Below are 8,267 nucleotides of genomic sequence, written 5' to 3' on the forward strand. Positions count from 1 at the left end.
ACACACACACAAACACACACACACACACACACACACACACACACACACACACACACACACACACACATATATATATATATATATAATATATATATATATATATATATATATATATATATATATATATATATATATATATATAAACGCTTGTGTATGTTAATTTATATTTTAAAAATCTGTGAAGTGAATAGAATTATTTAGAATTATGCTGTTCAGAGTTCCACGTAATGCAAATATAATTCCCCGGCATACATAAACCCTGAAGCGACTCCCTCCCAATTTTCTATGGGGATTCATCTCCATATAGAACACGACATTAAACTGAAGGATTACTCAATACTTTTTAGTAGAGTAGATATTTCTTAAAATTTTACAAGCGGAGTGATCGTGACCATGATGTTTCGGTCATCTAGCCTTCATCATATATGCTTACTACCTTCAATGCTGCAATACGTTCATTTAAATACATTCTCGCACGTAATCGTAAATTCTTTCACCTGCATACTTAATCGCACACTGAACATATATGTAAAGATAGCCTTTCCTAGCATTTGCATTGACCACCGTTTTACATGCCATAAGGACATAAATATTAGCAACAGACCTGCAATTAGAGCTGACATTACAAATACCCTAAAACACACATCTGTTTTAATAGGTAGTCAATTTTGTAATAATATACATCGATAACACATTCTAAACAATCAAGTAATAAATATATGCCTTGTGTAAATTATTTTCCGCAACCCTAAAGCTATCACATCATAAATCTATATCTGGTTCCCTAACATTAATTCTTCTAATATAGACACCCATTATTTTATTAGCTTACACGCCATAACAGTCATTATGTCATATTCTCATGACTATCAAATTATCCACCATTTGCATATGTATAATAGTTTACTTTTCAGACCTTTTTACATGATCTATTTTACCGCAAACCCGCTGATTATCTTTTATGTATTACCCGCTCTTTTTTCATCACTGATCTTTAACATTTCTACCTTTTCTTAGATTAAATTACTTCATTTAATTTATGGTAAAAGCCTCGATTTTCTTAATAAATTAATAGTTATTCTAAAAATTAACCTCTTGTTCAGTCTATCACTCACCTTTACCACTTACCATTCACAAAAATTGGCGTATAAATTAGATTGTCACGAAAAATATAACAGGCGTAATAAATTATATAAATCTCGTAAGTTACAAACTCTAATCTATTGTACTGGAATATATAACCTCACTCACCAAACCATATTGCATTTTAGTACTACTTCTATCGAAATTTTAACTCAAGTTTAGAATAAATCTCAATTTGAATTTATCTGTTGCTCGCTTATTTTACTTCACCATTACTCCGAAGGAATTATAAACACTTCTCATCATCTCTACCTGGACAATTTCCCGATACTTTCGTTCTACTTGTTTTTCACTTTACACACCATTCTCAAATTCCATCTCGACGTTTAACTTCTCTGTATAGTTATAGCAATCTTGTTCGAACGTGTATAATTCATTCAAATATTTCAAATGTGTAAACAAAAAACACTATAAATACTTATACACTTAATAATTTCTGTCTTAAACATGAACATTCTCACATATAAGCCTTCCACAACACTCAATATTTCCTTATAAACGCTGCATAATAGACATCAATATATTTCTTTCTTTTCTTTTCCCTCGATGTTCTCTTTCTACCTTCTCACAAAAAACCAATTTCTGATTTCACACGAGTTATTTCCTTTACTTAATTAGTATGGTTTGAAAACCTAATATTATGGTTCACTTTTTAACAAAGATTAGCTGTTCAAAAATGTTTTCTTTTATCACAAATAGTAGACATAACTCCGTGGCTTCTCTACACTCTCTCGCATTTACTTTACAACTACGCTTTTTTATACTCATTATATACATGCGCATTTTTCTACTTCCCAAATACATAACACAAACACACACACACACACAAACATACACACATTATATATGGTACATAAAATAGTGATCCATAGTGCCAGTGTTTAATCACCAGCGAGTTTTCTTAGAAGAGTTTGTCTATCTGAAGTTGTTGTTTAAGATCAAATTCGTCTTGATGGAACTGTTTTATGATGAAACAAATCTCAGCGTTAATCATCCAATTTTTGTATAGCTAGGTCTGTCTTGAGTAAAGATTCTTTCTTTAAAAAGGTAGGTTGTAAATTGACAGAAGCTGGGATGTGTTTTCTATCAAGGGACGAAACTTCGTAGAGACTGCCTTATTGAGCTTAAAATTAATGAAAGTTACAGCTATCACTTCGTTGCTGATAACCCTGAGGTTCGAAGTGTTTTCGAGGTCTCTCCTGAGGTTCAATTTATTCGTAAACTTATCGGAAAGGAGCAAACTAGGGAGAATATTCGAAATTTTTCGATCTATTGAAAATAAATTATCAAATGGAAAAGTTCATACAATTGTTGAAGAAATTGAATTGTATGGCTCAGGGATAGATAGTCGATAAAACAAGCAAATATCTTTTATGGGTAATTCAGTATTTCCTCAAGTAAGTATAATTTCGATTACCAAGTTCCGTCGTGCCTTAAATAACCCCTATAGTAGTATTACTTCCCGATAAAGTAAGCACCACACCGCCAAATCAATAGACTATTCGTTGGCTTTCGTAGTTTCATTCGGCAGAAATATTAACTATGATAGATCAGTGTCCGAGACAAGAAAAAACTAAATTCTCAACTTAAGATAAACATCGACCCTCGTGGAATGTCATATTTGAAAGAATAATTACCCTATGTTATACGTATGATTGTGTTGGCAGAGTGAACATGGGTACAGACTCATCCACTGAGGTATTTATTTAGGGTGTGCTTATATCAGTTGCTCTTAGTTAAATAAGTGAAAACATATCAGCTCAGTACATGAATTTGTCTAATGCAAGTAGTATTCCCACGAAACGTTGCATACTTATTTCCGTCTTTAAGGTGAATAATCTCGCTCGGAGATATAATACAACGCCTGTAGTTTGTTAAATACATTCGTCTTTTCTCACTAGTTACTGTGTGTTGTGTAAAAAAACTTGAGGTTTTTGATTCTGCTAAATTACACCAAGTCTGCGTGAAATATTTTCGAAACAGAGCTTACGTCTTCTTACAAATAGAATTTCTTTACTCACATTTGTTTTTCATATTAATTATGTTGTAAATATTTGCCAAGAATATTATGTAGTGAAATGCAAAACAATTCTGTCAGAGAAAGGGAACAAAATCTTACATTTATTTTAAGCAGTTAATCGTTTGAAACGGGACAGTACCAATGAACGTTGCAGGGATGCTCAGACTGCAGTTAACACTCATCTTCAATATCCGGGGTGGAATGGGGGTTACATTATCCGCTGTTAAACGTGAGCCAGGGGTTTGCATTTCTCAAATGTATCACTCCCTCCAAACAAGTATTCTAATGAGTTGGAAAATAGAAAAGTCAAAACAAATGCATGAGAGAAGGTAGAAACAGAATTGACGGCCATTCGATTTCATCATTTTTATTTTGTTTTTGTTTAAGCTTATTGTGTGTGTCTTGCATTCTTCAATTAAATCTGTTCCATCAACAAAAAGTACCATCTTTTTATACTTTCATCTTATACTAAATTTAATGATAACATCTGCTTAATTACGGATTCAAAATACTTTTTCTAATAGACCTATTTTTAAAGCGCGGATGTCATCTGTTTCTTACACACATACTACTATTTCCGTCCACTTGTTGTTCGTGTTGTGGTTATTGTAGTGGTTGTTACTCTTGCTGCTGCTGATGGTGCTGTTGTTATTTTGATTTTTCTCTTATGCAAGTGTGCAAGTGTCTCTTCAACTTTTCCTTCACCATGAAATACACGAAAGTAATCTTACTGGAATAAATGATTTCGTGAGATCTATGTGTCTTCAGCAACCCAGAAACTAGTCCACAAATGTTGTTTTGCGCTTGGTGTGGGTGCTGAACTCCCTGTTCGAAAATATAAGGACACGGATATTGTGTCGTATAACCACCTAGCAAAGATGTTTTTGGGGGATAAAAGAGGAACATCGTCCCTTCCAGGACTACCACATTATGATAGCAAATAGTTATTACTTTAAAAAACAGTTACTGAATGCCTCTCTTTGAGAGATTTAGAAATAATACTATATATATATATATATATATATATATATATATATATATATATATATATATATATATATATATATGTGTGTGTGTGTGTGTGTGTGTGTGTGTGTAAAGATATGTGACACTTATTCAGTAGCCATGATAAAACTCCGAGTTTCGGATGCTAGGATGGGGGGTCCACTCCAGCATCTCTTCAGTTATCCAGCTACCGGAAATTCCTTTGAAAAAGGGTCATTTTTCAAAGGAATTTCCGGTAGCTGGATAACTGAAGAGATGCTGGAGTGGACCCCCCTTCCTAGCATCCGAAACTCGGAGTCTTATCATGGCTACTGAATAAGTGTCACATATCTTTACAGATAAATTCCTCTATTTGCATAATATCGAGGTCTCTTTCTTTCTTTTGTTGCCATTCCTGTCAAATATATATATATATATATATATATATATATATATATATATATATATATATATATATATATATATATATATATATATATATATATATATATGTATGTATGTATGTATTTATGTATGTATATATACACTTTTCATTTCTTTAGAATTATTTAATTATCATGGAAAATTGTTTTCCTCGTGTGTATATCAGTGTAGAATTATAGGATAATATGTATTTAGAGAAAAGCAAGTCAAGCTATTATGCTTAAGTCACAAAACTAAAATCACCAATAAACATTGTTTCAAAAGCTTTACACATTACGGAAACAGAGAATAATTTCATCATTTGTCTGAAATAGAAGAAAATGTATGCTAATATAATTACATACAGAAAGCATTGCATCAAATGATGCACTCATTTATTAAACTTTAGCAGAAAAATGTTCTTCATAAATTATTAATAGTATTGAGTAGAACTTTATTAACTATGTATATGTAAAGGAAACAGAGAAAACTCGAGTATAACACTTAAGATGTTTGTGTGTGTGTGTGTGTGTGTGTGTGTGTGTGTGTGTGTGTGTGTGTGTGTGTGTGTGTGTGTGTGTAGAATCAATCTGTAGATGTATGTCATACTCGGTCTCTCTACGTCTATATGTATGAGAGAAGGAGAGAGAGTGGGAGGGCTACGTTATAACTGATTATGACGTAGCACACGAACACATACATACATGTATACATACATGCATACACATATATATATATATGACATACACACACACACTCACATACGTATTTATTTATATAAACTTATATATGTATATACACGCGTACTTATATCTCAGCTAGATAATTAATATTTTTTATTTAAAAAAAAATTTTATTAAAAAAAAATACTAATATTGTATATTTAATACAGTTATTTGAAACAACGACTGCATATCATGTATTCAACATAAAAAGGGCAATAATATTTGAAATACATTATTCTCCTTATCACTGGTTGATTAAATTCGATTTAGAAAGTAGAATGAATGTCTTTGAATTATCTGTTTAATCTTATTTAATTTCGATCTTACCTTAAACTTTTCCACTTTTTTGTACGGTTCCTGTGAAATGTATTTGCATAAAGATACTATTTAATTCTGGTCAAATTTGTATAACTCTGTCTGTGTGACTATTGATAAAATATAGGTAAGTAAGCCCATAAACGGTCGATAAAAATACAAAACATTTCTTGATATTGATGAGTTATCAATAAAAAATATCAAAAATCAAACCGTGAAAAATCAAATCAAATCAAATCAAATCAAATCATTCGTCATTGGAAAGACGTGTGTTGACTCAACGGAAATCTTAGATGTGACCGCTGATGGAAGATATGGCTGAACCAGCACTGGGCTGGTGCTCTTTTATAACTGAGCAGACTGGAGCAATGTGGAAGGAAGTGCCTTGCTCAAGGACCTAATGGACCTTCTGGACTAAGATGAGTTCCTCAGTCGAGAGCCTTAACCGTTAGGCCAGGCAACTTTTGAAGAAGTTTTGTAAGTCATTTTTTAAAACAATATCGTTATAACTGAAAATACTATTTATTCAACGAAGAGCCAAAGACACTTGCCTTATGAAATAAATGAATTATTTCGTTTTCTTTTGTATTCCAAATTTCAGCAGAAATAAACGCAATTTCCAAATGTTATGAGTTTCTAATAAGTAAAGATAAATAGATATTGTATTATGTACCCAAAGCATAAAAAAATGGAATGGCTATCCAAAAATACATTGAGACATTGAGATTTTTCTATATATAATACAACGTACAAATTCATACAATCATACTCCATGTCTCAAATATACGGGTTACTTGCAAAGGAATTACTTTGAATTTGGACGGGTAATATCAATCGTAACTTTAATTTAATGAGCAAAAGATGTTTGACAAACTTACTGTTAATAGGACTTTGACATTCATATTTAAAGCATTTCTTATATGTAGCAAGAGTTCTTTGAAACGCATTATATCGTATCATCCATTTCTTTACCTCTAGTGAAATACTTTAAAGCTTGTGAGAGATAATCTCTTCCTATCTCGCTCTCTTTCTTTCTACCTATCTATCACTTTCTCTTTCTGTATTCCCGTTTCATTTTTTCCTATATATCTTTTTATCGTTCATTAAATGTTTCTCCGTTCATCCTTTATGAAAAATCGATACGAGACTTCGCTTACATATCAAAATAAAGCAAATCCAGTTAGACATCTGTGCTTTGTATTATTCAAAAAAGTAATGATCTTGTTTTTACTTTGTTTTCTCCAATTGTCGATATTTTTTCTAATGTGATTTATACAAATATTGTGTAATATTTTTCTCTAATGTAGTTCGACCGTCGAAGAAAATCTGGATCAAGTCGATACGAAGAATAGAAACACTCGATGTTTGATGCTAAAATATATTCAGAATATTATTGAATTAGGATTAGTTTTTTTTCATTTGATTAATGTCACACAGACACAAGTACACAATAAGTATTTGTATGCACACACGCACACATATATGCATACATATCTACATATATATGTAGGTATGTATATATATATATATATATATATATATATATATATATATATATATATATATATATATATATATATATATATATATATATAGTGAGAATTCACAAAAAACAAAAGACGAAAACAGGTGGTGTAGAAAACAAACAGATGTATTAGTATAACTCTCGGGAATTGAAAAAAGTCTTTAAGGTTTTGTGCCTACGCTCTTCCAAAGAAAGGACCACAGAAAGAAAGTATGTATATATATACACATAAATATATTCGTTTTAATTTTTTCACAACTAGATTCGTCAACACTTTTTTAGTATGCTCCTGATCTTTCATAAGGATAATATATATATATATATATATATATATATATATATATATATATATATATATATATATATATATCCGAATATGTTATTTGCTACTTCCTCCATGAAGTGTTCTGTAACAATAATAATAATTTTTCAATGCATTCCTCTTTTTTTTGCACTGAGGAGAACAGTAATATGTAATTAATTTAATTAGATTAATTTCGAATTATTCTATCATATTATTTACATGTTAATGTTGTTCTTCGAAACGATCGTATGCACGTATTAAAATTCTTTTTTAAAAACTTTACCATCTCTTCTCCATCTTTAACAGTTTGTTGAGTTTCTATGAGATACCTTTCCATAAATTCTCATAACATACCATAAACATATCTATACATACACATACACACACACACATACCTATCTATATATAAATACATGTAAAAATATGTACGTACGTGTATATCTATATATATATATATATATATATATATATATATATATATATATATATATATATATATATAATGCAAAATGGGACAAGGACCAAAAATATCCAGACAGTAGGTGATACAAGAAAGGGACAAAACATCCAGAGAGACGATACGAAGAAAACAAGGACAGGTCATTGGGAGTTTTCTTTCATCACTCAACATCCAGATTATCTTTGCAATTTCGGGTGGTTATACTTGAAATTGCTTCAATCCGGCCAGCCCCAAGGAAAAGCTAAGCTCAGAGCATTAGATTCCAAGGAAGAAAGCAGCAGATGTATACAAAAACAAGGACGGCAAAAAACGGAGAAATGTTACACAAATACCAATGCAAATAAGAGGACATAACAACAGGTGTCTTT

At 31.1% G+C, this 8,267-nt stretch overlaps 1 protein-coding gene across 5 annotated transcripts in view; it reads right to left on the minus strand.

Moving 5' to 3' along the window:
* Window positions 1–3,483: 3,483 nt before the first annotated feature.
* Window positions 3,484–8,267, minus strand: part of LOC106867684 (uncharacterized) — a 15,396-nt gene continuing 10,612 nt past the window's right edge. Inside the window, exons 2-6 of one of the 5 annotated variants that reach the window (XM_089348085.1) lie at window positions 6,489–6,981; window positions 6,162–6,246; window positions 5,623–5,652; window positions 4,835–4,896; window positions 3,484–3,988 (exon numbers count right to left, since the gene is read on the minus strand). The gene's annotated coding sequence lies outside the window, so the exon portion shown is untranslated. Of the gene's footprint in view, window positions 3,989–4,834; window positions 4,897–5,622; window positions 5,721–6,161; window positions 6,247–6,488; window positions 6,982–8,267 lie in introns of those variants that run through there. The other 4 variants (XM_089348088.1, XM_089348086.1, XM_089348087.1 and 1 more) reach the window with 4 other exon arrangements.

The sequence above is a fragment of the Octopus bimaculoides genome, chromosome 2 (genome assembly GCF_046866305.1).
Source record: "Octopus bimaculoides isolate indiv1 chromosome 2, ASM4686630v1, whole genome shotgun sequence".
NCBI lineage: Eukaryota > Metazoa > Mollusca > Cephalopoda > Octopoda > Octopodidae > Octopus > Octopus bimaculoides.